The 22,384-nt window shown below is 47.5% G+C and overlaps 1 long non-coding RNA gene across 4 annotated transcripts in view; it reads right to left on the reverse strand.

The window, feature by feature from the left end:
• LOC121074938 overlaps positions 1–20,781 on the reverse strand; it is a 143,295-nt gene extending 122,514 nt beyond the window's left edge. The window contains exons 1-2 of one of the 4 annotated variants that reach the window (XR_005822631.1): positions 16,303–16,605; positions 262–410 (exon numbers count right to left, since the gene is read on the reverse strand). This is a non-coding gene — a long non-coding RNA (uncharacterized LOC121074938). Of the gene's footprint in view, positions 1–261; positions 411–7,901; positions 8,046–16,302; positions 16,606–20,616 lie in introns of those variants that run through there. The other 3 variants (XR_005822633.1, XR_005822630.1, XR_005822632.1) reach the window with 3 other exon arrangements.
• Positions 20,782–22,384: the final 1,603 nt, after the last annotated feature.

Raw genomic sequence — 22,384 nt, forward strand, 5'->3', positions numbered from 1 at the left:
AGAAGGGTACTGTAGGAAAATAAGAACTACCTTAGTCATTTTTAGTACATGCCAAGAAAATAAAGAGAACCAGTTAGCTGAAACAGCAGAGTTGGATAATTCCTCCTCTTTCTGGGCACCCTGTGCCATACTCAGACGGGGCTGTGGCCTTCCCATCAGTTCCCAGTCCTTCCTTTCCCTGCCATCCCACGTTTGATGACACAGCTGACACCTCTAGGCTGAGGAAGAGAGGTAGGAAGCAAAATATTTTGACTTACTCACCGAAAAGGGAGATTTTCTGTGAACAGCCTGGTGTCTTCTTTGTTTCTCTAAGAAATCAATGCATGCTCTGTTGTGTTTGCTTCTGTCAAGCTTTGAGGGTTGACGTAGGCTTCCTCTTGCTTTCCCTGAGATTCCTTTGAGGACTTCCACTGAAATAATGAGGAAAGAAAACTTTCAACCTACCTAAACTCAACCATTGCAGGCACTTAGCTCACCATGTCCCTTTGATCCCATCTTACCGGAAGACAAAGTGTATTTGAAAGACAATGTAACAGTTTAAAAAAAAAAAAAAGTTCTTTTCTCTGAGGCCAACTCACTTTGTGCTACGCTCTCAGAAATAGCTTCTAAAACTGCAGATAACAAAGAGCTTGAGCTTCCTGCCTCACTTGGGGAATCCTGTTTTTATAGCAGCCTTATCAATACTTTGCCTTATTTTAAAACCTGTGAAAGGCACTGAGGAGACGCAGCCAGTCCCAGCCCCTGTGACAAAACCACAATTACTAAATCAGATCTCTCCATGGCCTGAAATGAGCTCCACAGCACCTCGGTCACGCAGGGCACTAGCAAGGAACCAGACCCGATCTCAGCTCCAGCCAAGCAATTCCCCTTCCCACACCTTGGTTTTATCTGCTTAATCTTGGTTCCTATAAACTTTCCATTTCAGGAGACACCTACAGGGAAAATTTAGAGAAAAGGTTGTCAATAAGCTCTGCCATCGATGTGTCAGATGCCACCAATTCCTCCTGCTCCCACCTCTAGTCCCCGTTACCCGTTACACCATGAAAAGTCCCCACAGGGGGTGACACCGTGTCCCCCTTGGACATGCAGGGAGGCGATGCCTTGCAGTAAGACCACAATGCTTCATTTGCTTCGTTGCTCAGAGCCTGCAGCAGCCTGGAAATATTGTTGGCAGAGCTGCCCTTGGAAGGTGAATCAGGCAGAGCTGCTGGTGGCTGGCACCCGTGGGCAGCCCTCTCCCTTAGCCCAAGGCATCAGACAGGTTAAGAGCTATTGGACGTCAGGGCAGGTTTTGGCAGGATTACTGCTGCTCGGCCGTAATCTCCCTCCCTCTCATTTGTTCTCATTTGCTCTGGAGAGCCGTGCTCCTGACAACTCCGTGGCAGCCCCATCCTTCAAAGGCCAGCGGCCAGATAAACAAAGCGGACTACCTGGTATTTCAGCAGCAGGTCTCAGCCAAGGAGGAAAAGCACCTGGGGCCTTGGAACAGCCAGTGTAATCCCTGGGGAGGGGAAGGGGAGGTAGAACTGCCTCCCCCCTTCCAGGCTTCAGCCCTTGGAGGGACTCTGGCTGCTCCAGAGATGAGCGAAGATGTTTGGGGCTGCCTGGAGGAGGGAGGAAGGAGTGGAGCAGGTCACTAGGGGAATGCAGCCACTGCAGAAAGAGGGGGAGAAAATAAGAAAGCGTTAATTCTCAGGGGAATTTTTTCCAGCCCAGCTGTTGGATCGAGGTAAGGTAAGGAAAGAGGAAGCAAGACAACCAGGGAGCTGCTGGGGAGGCACATCCAAGCACACTCCGAATTTATTCTGGCTACAAGTTCTGCTGCTAAGGCGTGAGGTTTCCTCCGTGAAAGCTGCCACCACCCGTCTGCTGTGATCCAAGCTACAGAAACCTCCTCACGTAGGTGTGAGCAGCGGCTGAGGAAAGGCTCTGTCTGCACAGCTACCACGCTGCGTTCAGGCTCAGTGCTGCAGGGTTCCTCCCTTCCCTGGCGGGGCTATTTGTGGCCATCCTAACGAAGTAGTGTCGAGATGAGACGTTATGGTTTTGCGGTATAACCTATACCTGATTATCAAGCAAATTTGGCCTTTGTGTCGAGTTAACGAAAGTGCTATAAATTCCTAGATGAAGAATAAGCCGTTTTTGCAGTAAAGCAAGGGTGTTCAGAGGAATTTGTCCCTGTTTAATTAGATTCCAAAAGTGGGTTTAAATGAGCTTTAAATCTCTAATCTGCCAGGGAAGCCCAGTATTTCACTTCTGCGCCCTGTGACGATAAATAACCTTAATGCCTACTCCCCCCCCAGAGTTCCCACCTTCCCAGGGCTGGGCGAGCAGCGTATTTATGTTATTGATTGAAACAACAGCTTAGCCTGCCACTCAGTTTTAAAGGATGAACCCGAGAGCAATCAATCCCGTTCAGGTCCATCTCCCAGCCAGCACGTGACTGCCCCGCTGTCCCCGCAGCTGCGTGCCCCTCCTGGGGGAGCCGCAGACCTTCAGGACAGCAATGCAGATTTAGGGGAGATCTTCATCACGCAGCGGGGAAAAGGATGGTATAAGCAAAGGGCTTGCTCCTTCCCTTCAGAAACCCCCTCGCAGCTCACAGGTATCTCCCGAAGCGCAGAGCTGCAGCCTCGACCTTCCAGGCGTGTCTCAGGAGTGGAGTTTTGATGGGGTGGGGGATACCTCTGGGCGAGTCCATTATCCTCCCATTTCATCATCTAACGGGCTCTGGCAGTGCAGCAACGGCATAAAGAGGCTGGGGGCTGCCTTAATCTGCTGGAGGTTTCATCTGGGTAGCTGTAAGAGCAGGGCTGTGATTTTCGTTACGCGACGCAGCAGCAGCTGCTCAGCCCCAGCTCTGGGATGGCTCTTGCCCAAAAGAAAAATGAGGAACTCATTTACATCAGTTGCACTTTTGTTTCAGAAAGGAAATAAATTCACCAATACAGCAGGACAAACCCACCTGACACATACATAGAAACAGCTAATGGGCAAAATAATAATAAAAAAGGGAAACTGTACAGTATTATGGAGGAATAGTATATATTTCTGTAGATTAACATGGTTAGTCTGCCAACCCCTAAAAGCTAGACAAATGAGATAATTTAATTTCTCATATTCTAAGTAACCAAAGCACTTTAGCTGTATAGGGTAGTTCTGACCTCTAAGGAGACTCACATACCTGTATGTGTGCACACGTGCACCTTTGGTGATGAATTCTGACCAAGTTACACCCCCCTCAGCTGCACCCACCTTTACAAGCAGGGACAAACAACTCAGCTTATTCCTGCTCTTGAACCCGAAGAGCAGCTGCCTGCCCACCTCAGCCAGAGACGTTTGTCTGGGACAAATGGGCTGAAGAGGGGAATTCAGGTAAGTTGTCCTTAGTCCTCAGGCTCTAACCTCACTCAGAGCAGTGGTGCTCAGTCCCTGCCTCTCCTCGCCTCCAGCTCTCAAAGCCCCTCACAGAGGTCTTCAGGACCCACAGCAAGCAATGGGCTTGGACAGCAGCAGAGGAAACTCAGAAACTACTGCTGATGTCTAACCAAGCAAAGTGGACAGACAAACACTGGAATTGCCCTCGCATAGGCAATCTGGATTCTCCACCCATAAAGATCTTCCAAGAGCAGTCGAGAAAAGCATCTGTCATGGGCACAGCAAGGTGAGTCAATCCTGCCTTTAAACCAGAAGAAAGGCAGTCACTCTTGGGCTTTCTAACCCAATTTTCTGCAGCTCCTGTGACTTCTATTGTTAGTGCTTGCTTCACTGAAATGGAACAGTTTCTCATCTTCCTTGAACATATTTTGCCAAAGACAGAGCAAAGGAAAAAGGCATTTTAATTGCAGTCTTTCCCATTCGCCTCCTTTCCATCTCCTACAAAACAGAAAAACAGTCAAGTCACCTCTCCCTAACCACATTCTCCCATGAGGTTTTTGCAGAGAGGAAAAACTCCAAATCTATTAAAAAAGCAATATTGCTTTTCTTATTGAAATGAAAATAACTAAAAAAAAAATCTTTTCCCAGCTGAAAAATAATGAGAGGAAAGGAGGAGCGGGAGACATGCTTTATGGTGGTGTTTCTCTCTGAGTTCATCACAACTCCAATGATGCTAAGTTTGGGGAAGGGCATGATTCTGCGTTCTTCACAACCCAGAGCAACACTCTAAGTTGGAAACTTTGCAGTATAGTAATCTCCTGTAACCTGCTGAAACTCTGATGTGCAGGTGGGATGGATTTAGGTAAGCAGAAAGTGTTTCCTTCTCAAGTAAATTAAGCTCAGGTATTTCTGAAGGCTGCAGAATTGACTTCAAAAAAATCTCATGAGTAGCAGCTTCAAATGGATTATTCAGATATTTTACATTTATGCTACTGTTTGCAACAGGCCAGGGTTTTTAACAATTTTTTTTTTAATTATTCGAAGAGAGTCACCAAATTCAAATTGGGGTCTTAAAACAAGCTGAGAGTTTTCTTTGGGATCACACTCAATTAGTTCTGAAATGTAACCATGCAAGCTCTTTGCAGACATTGACTTTGTGTCTCCATTCTGCTGCTGGTCAAGAAGAATGGTCTTAAATTTCTATATGCACATAAACACACAGAGCAATTGTATTATTTTTTTGTTTGTTTTGTTTTCTGGCTGATTCCACATAAAATCCCTTTGCAATTATTGATCTGAGAATTCTGGCAAGAGCCAAGAGCACTAATTGGGGCAAACTGAACCATAACAGAAAAACTGGGAATAGAGCTGGAACCAAAACCCCACAGAAGTTCATCTGCCATCACTCTCAAACTACTCCCAGCAACATTTCATGAGTCCAGAGGATGCTGAAAACTCACACGCAAGCACCCTGCACAGGCATCAATCACATCATTTTCTAGGCTAGCCAGAAATTTGGGCTGGAACATTTTCCTCCTCCCACCCATGTTCTGGATGACTGGAAAAGCTATTAGACTTCACCTGATCTTCTCACTGCTTGGCAAAGCCTAGAAAACAGCTCCAGCTAAGAGGGAAGCCAGTCACAAAATAGAACCTGTCCTTGTGGGGACAAATCCCGAGGGTTTTGCAACGCACCTCCCTCAAGTCCTGGTTTCAAGGTGCCATTGGTACAAGTGTTGAACGGACCTTTACACACGTGCTTTGCAGATACATGCAGGATCTCACATCAGATCAGCGCAGAACAGAGAACTCCAAGGACCAGGGCACTTTAATTGCTACTGTTTCCCTCTCGTTATTTTCTAATAAAGACCACATGAAATGTTGTCACTTAAGAAATAAGTTATTAAGAGGCAAGACCCCAAGAAATCCATTTGCAGGTTCTCCTGAGGACTCTGCTGCTGCAGCTGCCCAAGATGAATGACACACCACAGAAAGGGAGAGACGGCAGCTCTCATGACAGCACTAAAGCAGACTTATTCAAGAGAATTGAATAATCTGTCTGATAGAGTAAATTTTGTTATGAACTAGTGAATCACAAGGAAGGAGTCTGAAATATTACAGGAGGAAGGGACAAGCAGCAGCTGGCTTCCAGCTGGCTAACAACGTGCACCTTCTCAGGCAATGCTTATTCTGTTTGCAACTGTCTCAAGAGGTTTTTAATTCAACTTTTTTACCCTTTTCACTGGAGACAAGTTCTCAGCTGGAGGAAAATGAATTATTCTTAGCTATCAAGGTGAAAATTAAAAAGCACCAGCAAGACTTGCCTAACATCTTAACACGTTCCACATCTCTTGCAAACCCTTATTATCACCCTGAGCAGAACAGCATAATCAATCCTCCTACATTCTTTTCAGTGCTCTAAGAAGTAGCCTTTTCATAGCTGTGATATTGTACAGCTGCAAACCACCAGAAAGGTCTTAAATAGGAAAATGCTTTTGATTCCCTTTCCCCTATGCTCTTCCTCTTTGTCACAAAAGGAGCGTCAACAAAATCCTGCAAAGTCACCATATTCGTGTGCCCTCGGACTGGTCTGAATGGTCCAAATACGTGGTACCGAAGCTCCATTTTCTGAAAATGGCACTGATTTCAGTTAACTTGTTCCCACAAGTTACAGCAGTTTGGTGAGTGTATTTGAATGGTAGCTCCATGTACTCATATCTTCATCCTGAGGTAGCTGTCAAAGCTAGCTGAAATGGTTCCAGTCTAAATAGATTGTGTTTCTTCTGTCCTGAAGAGAGACAGCTAAGGGGAATAGAAAAATATCAATAAAATCAGGAGTGACATGGAGAAAGGGAACAGGTACTGAATGAACATGCACTCTCTCAAAACAACAACCAGAGGGTATCATACGAAACCATCATAAAAACAGATTCAAAACAATCTAAAGGAGGTCATTCGTCATAAATGCGTATTGCAGCCAGGGAAATCCTTGTTCAGGATGTTGTGGATGGCGGAAGCTGAGACAGGCTAAAACTGGAAAAATTGCATTAAAGAAAAATGTACAAAGAGCTGCTAAAAGGAAAGACGCTGCCTTTGTTTTATGAAAACCCTGAACCGCAAACTGCTGTAAGCAAGAGTGTTTGGAACGTTACCACTGTGCTTGCCCCTGTGCTGCTGTAAATGAGACACCAGGCTTGTTTGGTCTTATATTCTTATAAGATTTCTTTGGACAAGACTAAAGATTGCTGGGAGGAAAAACAAGGCTAGGAGATGATGTTATTGAATGCTTTAGGTATTCCGATAAAAAAAGGAAGAGAAAGATGTACTACTGTTCCAAAAAATTCAATTGAAAACAACGTCTATAACATCCTTCCCGAATTGTAGTCATACTTCTTGTTCCAGCAGTTACTTTGGTGTTGTGCCATGTACTCCTCATTATGCTTTTGAGTGAAACTTGCTTGGAAATGTTATTATGCCATACAATCCATTCCTGTGCTTTGTGTGTGTCCTCAAACAAATCCGCCGGCCTGAGCAACAGAACACGTTTCTGCTCTTTTTAACTTGTTTGCCTTTAGAAATGAGGAGCTTTACCTTCTGCCTGTCACCAGGAAAAACAATTGATCAGTCAAGCATCTGAGGAAAGCCTTCCTGAAGGTAGCAAGGGCTGCATGAGGAGTTTGTGCTCGGCCTGCACGACTTTCCTTGAGACGGGTAACTCAAGGGAAGGAGCAGACCTGGAATGGCTCCCAGAAATACCCCTTAGGAATAACAAGCTACCACATAGCTTGTAAGGAAATGCATATTTCTAGTAAAAAGGTCAGGCTAAGAGCTTGTTTGTGTGCATGGAAAGCTCTTACTAGCTTAAAAGCACAGCAATTAAATGAACAAGCATTCAAACTTGCAATTGTACGTACAAACCCTGCTGAAACTGTATGCTTGCAGCTACCATTCCTACCACAACCAGCGTCTGCAGGACCAGGCTTTCCGTCCCGCACCATACAGCTCCAGTCAATACTGGGGAATTGCACGTTGCTTCTTACATACAGAGAGTGAGGTATTTAGAAAAAAAGTCAAAAAACAAATAATTCTGTCTTTGGGGGAACAAAGCTTACAGATCTCTCAATTTCATATGGAGGAAAGGATTGGTTTGGCTCTTGGCAACAAGTCAAAGTTCTGACCCACCATTTCTCCAAGGTATGGGAAGATGGAAAAGGTGAAATAACCCACAAAACTTCAAACAATCATAATTTTCTGTAAGTATCATGGGATTTGGAGGACTTAACTCAGACCTAAGGTGTCCAGATAATGCTTCATTTCTAGCCCCATTTCCACAACCTAAGTGACACTCACAGCCCCCATAAGAGCTCTCTCAGCTCTCGATGCTCTGATTTACAAATTTATTCCTAGAAAAACACTTCAGTCATCACCGAGCTGTGATTGCCTCTTGGGTGGCATGCGGCACTTGTTAGACTCTTCAGTGCTTTAGGATGCGACAGGAAGAGACAGAGCCAAGAGAACCGTACTGGTCTTAGTGCTGCTTTGCTGAGGGGTTGTAATGCAGCAGGCTACCCAGTGTCCATAGCCAGTCTGAGCACTGGCATTTACATGCCTGTATCCGTGCTCTCCAGATCCGAGCAACTCACAGCCAGCTTCCAGCCCACACAGCACCAAGCTTCTGCAAGTCTGAAAAATTAAACTAATGGAACAAAGTGCATAGACGGGCATTATGGGATGCAAATTACCAGGATTGCTATGGCAACAACGCAGAGTGAGCGATGACTTCAAGGCCGTGACAACATATGCATTTTATAGGAACAGCTAATTGTCTGAGTCTGCTCACTGACACCACAACATATTTTTTGCTAAATACCTTGATATTTGAATTTTGCTGCCTCCAGCTACTATTAACATATTTTGCATTTGTGCTTTGTATAAATCCCCAGTAATGTTTCTAGTTAAAGTTCCCAAACATACATTCAATTTATATTTAATGAGACAGTGTGAGTTAAGTAAACGAGAGCTAATTAATTAAAGCATATGTATAGTGGGCTGTGAGGATTAATTAGTTAATGTTTGCAGAGTGCTTTAAAAATGTAAAGCGCCGTATAAACATGAACAGTGCTTTGGGAGAAAGAAGGAGAGTGAGGAGATGAAGAGATACAGCATCTTGGATCTAACCTTTAATGAACACCTGTTGAATCTCATGCACGGCTTGTCATACAGTGTTAATTGTAACAAGACGGCAACTATACATTACTTAAGATCTAGTTCATCAGCTGTTACTTTTCTGTTAGAAGAATTTGGGCCAAATTCTCCAGTTCTGTCTCTTTGGGACAGATTCTCATGTAACACAGCTAGCCAACGTTATCCGGAGCTACTGGGTACACTACCGAGAGGCCGGTGACTGCATGCTCCAGGGGCAGGAGCAGTGTGTGAAGACTCCCCAGCTCTGGCTTTCCGAGACCTGGTGGTCTCCAGCTCGACGCTGGAGCCAAGCTTTTCTAATGCACCCACTCATTTCAAGCAACTCTGCCCCCAGGTCGGGTACCCAGCCTTGCAGCCAGAGCTGCCCAGTCCTGTGGAACAGCCCCAGTCCGACGAGGACAAACACAGCCTGGCACAGCTGGGCAGCACTGGAGGAGGCGCCAAACCCAGTGCTTTAAGGTACAGGTAGCTTTAGGCTGGGATTTGTCTTCTGAACACACCGTGACCTGTAGGCACCTGGCTCTCTCCCACGGCAACCGGCAGGGCCCTGAGCTCAGCACAGGAGCTGCCAGCTCCTCGCTGGCCTCCGGGTGGAAATCTCCACATTCACACCCTGCCGCAGCAACCCATAAGCACAGCTTTCCTCTTCTCCCTCCTTCTCTTAATCATTTCAATTATTCTTGGGCCCCGTCTGCACACTTGGAGACCTGCCTGGCAGAGCGAACGAAGAACAAGAGCACGGAGAGCTTTCTAGCACGGGCTGCTGCCGGCAGCCTGAAGCCAGCTTGGTCACTCTGTTGCTCCCCGGACCACCCGCTGCGACGGATCACAGATGTGGCCAAAGCTATCAGACATCCTTTCGCTATTTCATTAACCCTCCTCGGCACTCAGGGGATAGCCAGGGAAGATCTGTGGGCAGACTGCCAGGAAGATTTCGGTGCGTTTCCTCGACTTTTGCCAAGACACTTTGTTTTACACAGAGTTGGAGAGAGAAGGGGCAGAACAAAATAAGCCACCTAGGGAAGACTTCTTCAGACATATAATTGATGTAGGCTACATATTAGCAGAGATTTCCAGGACAACAGACTGGTAAACCTTATGCTCCCACAAAGCAGCCCTGGAAATAAATCTGGCTGCACGTAAGCAAGGAGTAAGACAGCCTGCCTGACTTCAGGGTGAGTTTTTCAACCAAAAAGGCATAAAGAGACAGAGGCAATGTGCTTCCACCTTAGGGAAGGGGCACAGCACAACACCCGTGGGGTTTTCTGCCATGGTGGGGGGGCTGCTGGGACTTAGGTGGCACTCCTGGTGCCATGGGAGGTTCCAGCAACACCAGGATGGCCAACAAAGCTTGCCTCTGGATCCTGCCCTGCAGCCTTAGGTACAGTACTGGCTGCGGAGGCTGTTCCCATCCTCATTACCTTCTGGTGGAAAAGACAGCAAGGGAGCAACCAGATGCTTTTTGCAAAGTGAGAAATGAAGGGATGGCAAGAGGCTGAGCAGAGAAGTGCTGGGATTTTGCTCATGACATTAGTGTCTGCTGCCCTTGTCTCCAGGGCTGGATGAGATCACTGAGTGGACCCCAGTCCCATCTGAGCCGCAGCATTGTCCAGATCCCCCTTCAAATGGCTCCCAAAATCCCAGCTGAGCTCTAGGACTGGGGGACGCCAGGACAGTGAAACATTTGGGGCTGCATTTGGGGAGCTTTCCTATGTGGTTCCACAGAGCACAGTGGGTGAAGGGTACCCCTGCTGGTGTCTCCAGTGTCACCACAGACCGGGTGCTGTGCAGTACCAGTGTTGCGGTGCCATGTGCAGCCCAGCATCCCACCAGCTGCCCGTCTGCTCCCCCTTGCTCTCCCATCTGGTGCTCAGCCAGTCCGTGTCTGTCCCCAGCAGAAAGGGACCGGAAACCTCTCTGATAGCTTGTGCTCTGAGCTGCTAGAGCAGCCATCACCCACTCAGTCTGCAGCTGCTTCCCCAGCAGAGACGAAGGGTTATCAGCTTGGACCAAGACACCTGCTCCAGCAGTCAGTGGTTGCAGCCCACGCGGGTTCCCTGCAGGGTGGGCTCCATGGCCAGCACCCAAAATCCTGAACCACAAAGCCATTCAGGTACCTGCTTACCCCTGAAATCAGTGGGAATCTCCCAGCTCTAACCATTAAAATTCCCCTATGAGAGGGGACAGTCTATTTGAACGGGCTCTGGGCTGCCTGGATCCACCTTGAAAGCCCAGATAAAGAGCAGTGCAGCCCCAGGAGCATCTGGTTAGCTACAAACTCCCACTTAACACAGCCCCTGAGCTGAAGACCACTCGCACTTAAGCCCCATCCCCACAGCTGCTGCCTGGCTGCTGCAGAGAGGCAGCTTCTTGCACTCCCCTTGGGGAGAGATGCTGCTGCCCCAGGCACAGCTCCCCGCGGGTCAGGCAATGCTCGTGCAGTTTGTCTGATGCTGTTCTGCCCTTGGGCAGCAGGGGCTGAGAAGGCAGAAAGCCCAACAGCCGGATGCTCGGATGCAGGGGGGCAAACCAGCACAGGACAGCTATAGTCTCCAGAAATGTCTGCCGCTAGATTTCATTCTCCTCTCCCCCAAAAAGGAGACAGTGACCTGCCTGCGCAATGCTTCTGTTGTCCCGTCAGCCACACGGGTAGCTTGCATGGCTGTCCAGGCAGCATTCCCCGCGAAAAACCTCAGCTGCTCGCAGGCCTCTGAGCAGCAGCTGCCAGCAAGCCTGGTGTGCTGCCTGGAGGAAAAGCTCGTCTCCTTTCAGGAAAGTAATCTTCATTTGGGCAATATACTTAGCAGGGTCCCATTGGTAAGGAAAGCTTGATGATTTATTCAGCAGTGCCTTTCTCCTGGAAGGACGTAAGCCGTTCCCTTAGGAGACCTACAGAAATCACATTTACACTAACATGGTCTTTGATGATTAGAGAATTTCCCTGGCAACACTCCAGCAGTGCAGGCTGGCAAAATATATTGCCGTAACTGGGGATGGACTTCTTTCCCCCTTCTGCATTACAAAGCAATCCAGGCAAAGGGCTCCAAGTAGATTTTTTTAATTTATTTATTTTTTCATCCTGTGTCATGGTACCAATTAAAAGCACCTCCTCTGAGATGACAGAAGGAGAACTTTTTCAGGAATTTTCCCATACTGCCAATTGTGCACTCATGTGGTTTCATTTAGCACAAAGCAACCAGCTGTTGCTCTCCAGCCTACGCAGCATCTAGCCGGACGTTCAGTGTTAATTATGATCACCATTAATAAAACACAGATTCGGATTTATTGCCACATTTTATGTTTAATAGGCAGCTCTTGTTCATCTCTTAGGTACTTTGTCTTAAGTTCTCAGACTCTTTTCCCTCCCTTCTAGGCCTCACTGCCAGGCCATAACTTCCCTTAAGCAACTGCCTCAGCTCTTGACTGGGGAAAAATGGAGACACGGGAATTTAATTTGGATCTGGGGTTTCTTGACACTACTTCCATCTGCCCACAGACAGGTTGTGGTGACACAGCCGGGCTGGGGCACTGGGGGCCCGTGTCCTTGCAGGAGGCTGAGGCAGACCCTGGAGGCCAGCTGGCCTCAGCCACCGCCAGAGCCACGTGTTCACAAAATCTCTGCCAGCCTCTTCCCTGCTGGGCTCCCTCACTCGAGCGCATGGCAAACACCATCAGGCACCGTAACGCGTTATGGATGACTTCTGGATGAACCAGGTATCTGCATATCACAACACAAGTCAGACACCACAGTGCCCTGGCAGTTCCTGGTTCTGTGAAAAGTTTCTGGCTGGTCCTTGACCAAAAGCTACTGGCTTGAAAATAAGCTGATTTCCAGAGAGCAATCAGGTCATAAATATGAAACACTAAGAAATTTTCCTGTTTTGGCTTGCTCCCTCTGAGAACCTGTGTGAGCAGAGGCTCTCAGGAGCCCCGTGTGTCTGCCAGACCAGCAGTGACACCCAGACCCACGCGTCCTTTGCCAGGGCACCGGCTGACTTGGTTATTGCAAGAACCCACAGCCATGAAACTTGCTGGGAGAGACCACAGCAAGCGTGAGAGCAGCTATCACATCAAACATCGGTCAAACTTTCCCAGGTCTCTGCTTCTTTATTCTTCGGTGGATAATACAGTCAGGACCGCTAGCATTTGCCAGAAGTATTGGCTAAATTTGCAAGTAGCAGCACCAACCTGGGGAAGCCAGCCTGGCCGTACTTGTCTATGCAGCTAAGCCTTGTCAAACACTAGCCTGAGAAAAGACAGGAGATTTAGGAACTGATACCTGCCACGACCTGTTCCATTTTTTTCCTTAGTCTGACTCCTGAAAAAAATTCAAGCAGCTTTTAGCCTCAAAGATTACTCCTGAAGCAATCAGTGGTGGAGAGACAGAGCCCTAATCTCTCCATGAAGCTGGGCTTGAAGTCTAATAAAGGGTCCTGAAGAAACATACAAAGCACAAATTATTTCTGTTAAAAGTAGAGAATTAAAGTTATGCTAATAGAAGTCATTTGGCCATCTGAGCAGTCTCCTAGCAGTTGCATAAATTACTGCCTGAACAAGGAGTTTCAACCAGAACATCATTTCTTGGCCAGACCCTGACTGATTTCCAGGCAAGCAATAACGAGCACTCTGGGGGGAGCTGCTCTAGCCTCAGATGAACGGAGTTAATAAGTCATAGGAAGCTGTTTAATAAACAAATTCCTCCTTTTTCTCTTGTGAACTGTACAGAAACAGAGTATGTGAACAGAGACGCCTGTTTTCTGCATATTTCCCAAACCATTTCCCCATTGAGTCCTTGCCCTTCACTTTAAGAACTTCCGAGCCCTGAGCTGCTTTCATCTGAGGAGCAGACCCCATGGTGCTTCTTTGTGAGCGGGTTCCTCGTCCCCTCTGTAACTCTATGCGCTTCACTCAGAAAAACAGTTCCTCATTCCACTGGTCTCTGCCTCCACAGGCAGAGCAGCAGGATTTGGGTTCAAACCTGTTATTCTCCTCTTAAGACGCAGCCATTTGTAGCTCATGAAGAGCAATTTAGCAGATAGATTGAGATGTTTCAGGTTTATCTTCCCACACAAGTAACAGAAAATTGTAGCATGAGATTTGTACACAATTTTGCTCGAGCACCCTGAGGCTGGGAAGCTGCCTGATGAAGCTGTTTTGCTGGAGCTGCACATTTCCCCACTCCCCATCTTCCCAGCACAGCGCTCTCCTGCCTCTGAAGTAGCTCTGGCAAAGGCGATGGAAGCACTGCAGGCAGAAACATTACAAAATATCCAAAAAGAAAAGCCATGCCGTGAGCTAGAGCTGCCTGTTTGAGACAAGTCTCTGCAGAACTTTTTGTTGAGCTGGGAAAAGAAAAAAGGTCATTTAACTTTTTTCATTTTTAAATTATATCTGATTTATATACAGCTCTGTACATTCCTAGGGAGCAGCAACAGACCTGCTGAATCACCATGACAAAACCCTGTATCCGGGCAGATTTGGGTTTTCAGAAGCAACATTTCAAAAACTCATTAGAACTGGAAGGGCTGGAAAGAAATCTGTAACTGTGCACATACACACCATTTAGCATGGGACAGCTGGGTCCTCCAGCTACTATTGCAGTGAAGTTCAGTACTCCCAACAGAAATTGCTAGTGGAAACTTCTTTCCCCGAGGCACTTCCATGTGCAGCTCTGTCTGTAAACACATCCAGTTTTATCTATACTGTGCCCAAAGCAAGCTCAGGCCCATCCATCTTTCCATGTCTTAAGGCATGGAGATACCACAGAGTCTGGCTCCAGCAAAAGCTACTCTAGATTTTCAGCACTCATAAACAGAAGCCTTGTGGCAAACACTGCCATTAGGACTGTGAGGATGTCGGATTGGAACAAGCACGTCTGTCCCATCTGAATCCTAAGTCCTTGTCTGAATGTCCCTGGGTGCCTGGTCTCAGAGGAAGCATCACGCACCTGCAGCAAGCCACGGGAGTAGCCCCGTGTCTCCTTATGATGCACCCCACACAGAGCTGAGTTTCACGGTTTTGGCAATATATGGCAATCCCCTTGTGCAGGACCCCATGAGAGAGCGGCAAAGGTTTCAATCTGATATATACTAAGCAATGATTTTGATCTGATTTTTGCTAGGCCTCGCCTCCCCCTGCATGGAGCACACCGCACGACCCTGGTAGCTCGGCCCCTTCCTGCCATGGTGTTTTGCCCGTGGAGGAAGCAGGTGGGGTATGGGCCAGCCGGGACCCCTTACCTCACATTTCTACGGGAACTTCTTGGTGTATTTTACACCTGCAGCACACATCGGCACAGGCCCTCAGCAGCTCCTTTGGATGCTGGACACCCAAGTCTTCCTGGCTTCCCAGTTCAGCTAAGCATCCGAAGCCCATTAAAAGAAACAAAGAGAGGAAAGGGAATTGAGCTGCTCCATCAAGCCTCACCTCTGAGCAGCAAACCTATCTCCACTGCTGCTTCCACGCAGCTCCAGTTCCAACTTGACCTCCATTTACCCAGGGCTCTCCACAACCCACAGAGCCATCAAGTGGCCAAAAAATCTAATTGCACATACAGAGATGCTGCGGAGTTTGCCGGGGATGGCTAGAGAGGACAGTGGGGCACCTCAGCTTAAGCAAAGCTGGGCCACCCACAGCTCAGCAAGAAGTTGTTTTCCTCCGCGTCCTTACTAAATGGTATTTCATTTTATTCTTTCTCTCTCTCTTCTGATTAGGAGCCTAGCAAAAGCAAGGTAAAAAATACACAAGATGATCCCTGGAGAATGAATGGTCTGGACACATCTCCACTCCCCACCAGCAGCACCCCTGACAAAGCGACAAAGCCCCTCACAGCCTGCTGAAGCAACCCCAGGTGCTGAAGCCTGTGCTCAGGAAAGAGAGACCTCAGAGTAAGTCATCAGGCTGTGCAACTTCTCCCCTCAATTTTGCCTTTTCTCTTTCGCCCTGTATAACGTAAACCAATTTTTTCCCCTGACTCCCTGGTGTAGGGTTATCAGCAGCACAAAGCATAATGGAAGACAGCCTGGCAAAGCTCGAAATCATTTGCTGTTGTCAGTACCACGGGGAGATGCCTTTCTCTCAGAGCTTAAAACATTTCAAAGTTTATCCTAGCCCAAAGCTCCTGTCAGCTGCTCCTCCTTCCCACACCTTGCCCTGTGATAAGGAGGGAGTGCAGCCGAGGAGCTCACAGCAAGCCCAGGAGCCCCAGTGATGCCGGTCGGTACCATCCCCAGCTGCTGATGCTGTCAGAGGCCTGGCATTACCTTAGGGGCATCAACTTACTGAATTTTGTATTACATACGTTGATTCAAAGGGAGTTTCTCACACAAGAAATCAAGAAAGTGAGGAGTAATGGGATAAATGTGTGCAGGTGTAAGAGGTGGAGGGCAGCGGCTGCTTTTGCAGGCCAGGCCTACAGGTTTCCTGTGATCAAACTGCCAAACCCCGCAGGAGGGAGCAATCCCAAACCTCACTGCTGTAATTACGGGAACATAATCAACCCCTCCTGCTTGGAGCGAGCAACTCTCCAAGTTTCCCCATTTCCTAGAAGGAACAAGAAGGAAGAATCCTGGGGCAGACTACAGACCCTCAACGGAGAGGCCAGGCCGAAGGCCTTGCCCCAGCCCCAGCGTGCAGGCCAGGCTGGACACCAGGGTACCCCGAGCTAATTCCGCTCTCAGCCACCTTGCAAGTTACTTTTAACAGGAAAGATACTCGTACCTTGGTACTGTCCGACTGTCTCTGGCCAGCCTAAGTGGAGCTGGCTGTGAAGGGCAGCGAGCCCCTGGCACTGATGCAGGTGCCAGGCCCGGCCTCCTGCCTCCTGCTCCCAGCTGCCAGGCACAGGCCCCAGCTCTTCTGCCAGGGAAGCATGGGTGATGGATGCAGGCAGTTACAGAAAACCTCTATTAAACCTGCCAAGAGACCAATGTTTCACATTAAGGTTCTGCCACCCACTCGAGTTAGCGGCTCTTGCATTTCTGAACAAAGGCAGTGTGCCAGATTCCCTCCTCACACCCAGCTTCTTCTCCTTCCCTTCTCCCCAGTGTCCCACTGCTGCCTGGGGGGGTTCAATACCTGACTCAAACTCACCTATAGGTTCAAAGATCAGAGGGACACTGACAGACTTTTTCCACCACCTGAACCATAGGAAGCCAGACAAGGAAAAAAGTCCCCCCCCAAAAAAGTACTTCCTCCCAGGAGAGTTTCTCCAGCCCTGTGAATATCGAAGAGAGACAGCTCTATTAAACTCAGAGGACAATTGTCCTCTCTGTATTTCAGATTGGACTAAAACTGTGCTACAGGGGACAATTAATCTTCAAAATCAATTTTTTGTCAGGAGGCTAAATTTCAATTGTCTCAGGAATGGTGGTGCTGGGCTGGTAATTAATGTCTGATGAGGCAACCTCTGAATTCGCTGCCCCAGAGAACACTTTTTATTAATAACTTTCACCACAAATCCCAAGTCCTCTTCTGACTTTGAGAAAAAAAAAAAAAAAAGAAAAAAAATAGAAACATGTTGCCTTATTTGCTCTGTTAAAAATCTCAAGCTGTCAGGAGTCAGATGATGTGCTTTGGGTTTTCACTGAATTGCAAGACAAGGAGTAGATATTTCCTATTCCCCAGGAAGGCAAAGCAAAAACCCCAGTTTGTTCTAGAGGCAGGATAATAAAAATGCTAATTTGCTTTCTTTTGCATTTGCATCCTTTTCCCCCATGTCCCACTCTGCACAGCTGCAATAACCCTGACTCCTCATCTCCCTCTTTGTGCAAGACCCAATTCTTTTCCCCCTGTGAGCACCCACACAGTTGCTGGTTGTTTGGTCACTGCATACACCCGTTTGCTTCCGAGGCTCCCTGCGTGCCAGCACCCAGAGGGACACAGCACCCAGAAGACGCTCTGAGCACAGCCAGCAACAAGCCTTGGAAGCCACGGGAACTCCAACTGGAGCCACCTGCCCAAGAACTGGGCTCCCTGAAATGTCAACTTTGGTCCCTACAGCCAGGATATTTCAGGATATAGTGCAGTGACAGCATCAAATACACGAATCAATATAGAAGCAGAACTGGTCCAGGGCTCCCTCCTTCCTAGGGAGGCATAAGGCTTCCCCTGGCCCTGGGCATGCCCAGTTCACCGCAGGGCAGCAGAGCTTGATCAGCAAGCACTGCAGAGCACGGTCTTATCAAACTAAACTTGTGTAGCCAGCACACTCTCCTGGCACAAAGGAGACATAGCTTTGTAGCTCAGTGAGCAGACGAATTAAAACCCAGATTTCCAACTGGCTAACCATCTACATTTTGGATGCAGAAAATTTATGTGCTAGTGCTTTGGGTGCTGCCTGGAGGGAATCTAAGTGCCCTCAAACCATGAAAACAGATGCCAGCCCGAGCCAGGCGCACACACCCACGTACCACGTTTCCTGGTGAATAACACCAAGCATGTCAATGCACTGATTTTCTAAATTATACCACCAAAATACCAGAGTTCCCCAGGAGAAGCCTGGTGCTGTCAAATTATTGCCTAATCCTTGCTGGGGGTCAGGCACCTCCTGATGCAGAACTCTATGCTTGCTCCCTTAACTCTGCCTGGGAGTTCGCATTGATCTGTCAGATGAACCCAGCTCTCCAGCCCCCAATTCCACATTTTCTGCCACTGTTGCCCCTCACAGTGGAGAAATCCCCTGTTTCAGAAATTTGGGCTCTTCAAGAGCTACATTTTACTAGCAAAGGGATTCTGCTGAATTGAACCTCCTTCCTGCCTGCTCTTTATTTTCCAGCTCACCCAGCTAAAGCTCATTTGATTTTAAAGATAATCCAATAAACATCAATTAATAAAATTGACTTTGCAAGGATTGGATTTTCCTAGTGCATGAGACTAAGATTAAGGGACAGGCCAGAAAGGAAACAGGGCTGATGTTTCTGTTAAGATAAGAAGTTTCTGTTAAACCAAGGACATTTTCCTTTGTACTAATGAAGGTTCAAAAACTCCTGCAGAAAGCCAGGACAGCACTGTATGTAGGTGTCCAGGTTCCTCCTAGGCATCAAAAAAGGCACTGCACAGGTCTTGGAAAACAAGCTGCGTCCATATAGGTTTTGCAGGCCAGAAGTGGGAATGCTGCTGCAGAGCAGACATGCCAGGTTTGGGTACACTATTGCAGGCTCTGCTGTTCCCAGGTTCACTCTGAGCCTTTTCCAGTGTCCATGGGCTGGAGTTTCTCCACAATACAAGTCTATAATGATTTTCATTAGGAACGTAAAAAATAGAAGGAAGACTCCAGAAGAGAAAGGAATGCACAAAGGACAGTCGTGTCTAAAATACCTATCGCAGTGCTGTTTCTTTGCATCCTGTAATACGTGTATTAATATTTGCACTAGCTGCTCACGGCTGGAAGAATTCATTCTCCAGCCTTGAAGACCAAGCGAAGGCGAGCTTGCTAAAAGCCCCCAAACCTGAAAGGTTTGGATAAAGCTCTCTGCTGCCCAAACATTCTGTTGGGTGCTTAGCACCAAATTAAGGTCTTTCATTCTTAATCACAGAATCATCCTTTTGCCACACACTGGTAAGGTGGAGAGACCGCTTACATATACCTGGCTACATGGAAAACGCATCTGAAGAGCTCTCCCGAGCTACAGACGTGTCTTCTGAACTGTTCTTCCTAGCTCCAAAATGGGAATGATCCCTTTAGAAACCTCAGTTACATTCTCAAGCACAAAACATATTTTGGCACCTCAATTCACATATCATGAAAACACCACTTATGTCAAGGAAAAAAGGAACAAAACTTTTTGTTACAAGGAAATGCCATTAACCAACAGGCTAGGGTTGCTGTAAGACAGTTCAGCCCATGAAAAATTAAAGGCAACATAGACCTCTAATGCATCATGTATCAGGAGAACCATTAAGTAATCAGTCGGCATCCAGTTTTATAGGGCATTTTGGGCATAATTCAATCTTCATTCATTTTAGATCATTTCCTTAATGAAGTAATGCACTGGACATAAATATTTCAATGCAACTCTCTAATGTCCTTTAAGTAGCAAGCAGCCTTCAGTAATACAGAACCCAATTAAGCTGTAAAGGGTAAATACTGCAAAAAGGAAGAAGGGCAAGATACAAGAACAGTTATGTGCTTAAGACCATGGGATTCAGGGAAAAAATACAGCTGTGCTTTGGACCAAAGCAAACTTAAAGCAGCAGAAACAGCAGAAAGAGCTGGTATTTCTGTAGCTGGACTGCTTTCCTCTTGCGCAGGCACCTCAAACAACTTGAGGCAAGAATAGTTTTTCCTGCCTCAAGCTGGTAGAGCCCCAACACAGAGGGATTTTCAGGTAACCCCTGCAATGGAAGTTACTCATATCCTTCACAGCAGTGATGCTTTTTCTGCCTTCACATACAGAAAAGCTGGGAATGATTTAGCAACAGGGAGGTTTCCTTAACTGCCTTTTGCCCTCCTTTTACAGCACTAAATGGGGATTTTGCTAGAGACCATCTCTCTTCCACTGGTTACAGGTAGATCAATGGGAGCTTTAAAATGGCCCCTGGCAGCGCACAAAACCAAGCGGCTGCGGGGCCTGGGCACTGCTCTGTAACAGCCCAGACCTCACACGGAGCTCACAGCGCTGCAGGAGCCGCCTCTGGCTGATCCCTTGGGAGAGAGGGCAGCAAGGCCGAGTTTTCAGGCAGACTGGTCAATGCATGGTGCCCAGTGCAGCTCCCTGAGTGCTGCACAGCGAGAAGTTCCATCACTAAAACTGAGTTTTTGGAAACAACCTTTAAGTATCACACAGGCGTCTTTGCCATCAGCAGCCACAGGTTTCTCTAGGATCTTGCTCACACCATGATAGGAAAAGGATCCCTAAGGCACAACAAAGCACTGCAAACCAGAGAAACCCATTTGCTCCTTTTTGAACCACAGGCTTAAGCAATTCACACCAACAGCTAATGCAAGCACCTAGGTGAGGAAGGAAGCTACAAAATGCACTTTAGCGTGTAAGAGCTAATCCTCTGGGAGGGGTTGGGGACCAAAATACTCACAGCACAAGCAGAAAGAACTTTAAATCCCTCTGAGGGCTGGGAGAAAGCATCCTTCATCCTTCCCAGTGTGAAAGGGCCTGTCCCATGGCAGTGGGCTGGGTGAAAATGGCTGTAAGGAGCCGGTTACTGGAGGGTGCCAGGAGCTTGTAAGAGGCTGGAGTTGAGGGTAGGTGGTTTTGTTGCTTGTCAGGAAACAGGGCTCCCTATTCTTTGGGAAGTTATTTATTTACTGCCTTTTTTTTTTTTTTAATGTTCAAGTTGTTCAGGTGCAGCAGTCGTGGCCCGTCACCCAGCCAGCTCACCCCGGGGCAAGGCACAGGCCCAGGGGAAAACCCTGATCTTGCCCAAGCAGCAAAGGAGCTAAATTAGCATCACCTGGGTGATCTGAGTTCTGCCGCTTCCTAATTTCTGAGTGCTTGTCTTTGCCAAACAAGCGACTTATATTTAAAAATATGTTTTTAGCCCGTGATTTCTGTAATTAACACAAGCTGTACTGTTCTGTAGTGCAGCACTGTCAATAGCAAAACGGCCCAAACCTCACCCTGCAGGCCATCAGCAGCCTAGGTGCCACCAAGCCATTACCGACCTCCCTGCCGAGCGCCACCAGAAGCAGAGGGCTCCCAGGCTCCGGCTGGAAGGAGCAAGGCAGCAGCACAGCTCCCAGCACGGCTCCCAGGCCGGATCAGGCCCTGCAAGACCCCATCTGCCAGCAGGGAGCCCGCAGCCCAGAGCCCAGGGGTGCGGGACGCTGCTGCTCTGCTCAGCTCCGGCCGCTAGAGAGAGCCCCGGCATCAGGCGTGCTGCTCCCACCCGCAGGTGGAAGACAAAAAAAAAAAAAACGCTGGAAAGAAAAAGAAAGCATTTTTTTGCCACCTTATTTTTTTCTCCTTTTTTTTTTTTTCCCCTCCAAGATTGCTGTCTTTTATTTTTCTTATTACTCCGAGTTTGTTTTCATGCTTTTATTTTTGATTTGCTTTCAGTTTCCTAGGGAAGAGCTGGGCTTGGAGAAGAAGGGGTAGGCAGAACCAACACGTAGTTCTCATGCTTCTTATATGGGATGTTCTGGGGGAAAGGTTTCTCACCAGAACGGACTGGATTGCATGCCATGGCTGACACCGAAGCTGAGTTCAGCCATGCAAGGAACGGATGAAGAAAATTGATAATATACCCAGTAACTGGGGGCTTAAAGGCATCAAAACACCTCCATGGGAGCTAGGGGCCCATTTTCAAAGTGTTATCTGTGATGGAGTTTTATCCAAAAGTAACAGCAGTTTAGTTCAACCCATTCTCTGAATATATTTGCCTTGCAGACAGGCCGGGTTGCGTGCTCCAGCCCTGAGCCATGCTCATGCAGCTGAACTGCTCTGGGGACTGATCCCAAACCTGCCCAGAGCTGCATTTTGCACACATTCAGGTCACAGGGTGATCAGAGCTAGCTTTGATCTTCACACTGCGTGCTATGTGGTGCACCACTGTGTGGTGCTCCCCTCCTTGCCCAGGTTCATACTGCCTTCGTGAGTATCCCAGTAACAATTACAGTGGTGATAATTTGTATTTAAATGACCTGTTGTTTTATTCCTGCAAGAACTCCCAATCCCCCCTCGGTGATTTTTTAAAATTATTTTATTATTATTATTATTATTTTTAGGGTTACCAGCTCATTTTGAATATTTTCTGTTCAAAATTAAGGTAGGCTGGACTGGGTCACAGGGTTTGGTAGCCCAGATAGTGAAATCTTCCCTTGTTTCTGGGAATCTGGGGATTTGCT

Source organism: Cygnus olor, chromosome 9 (genome assembly GCF_009769625.2).
Source record: "Cygnus olor isolate bCygOlo1 chromosome 9, bCygOlo1.pri.v2, whole genome shotgun sequence".
In the NCBI taxonomy this organism is placed as follows: domain Eukaryota; kingdom Metazoa; phylum Chordata; class Aves; order Anseriformes; family Anatidae; genus Cygnus; species Cygnus olor.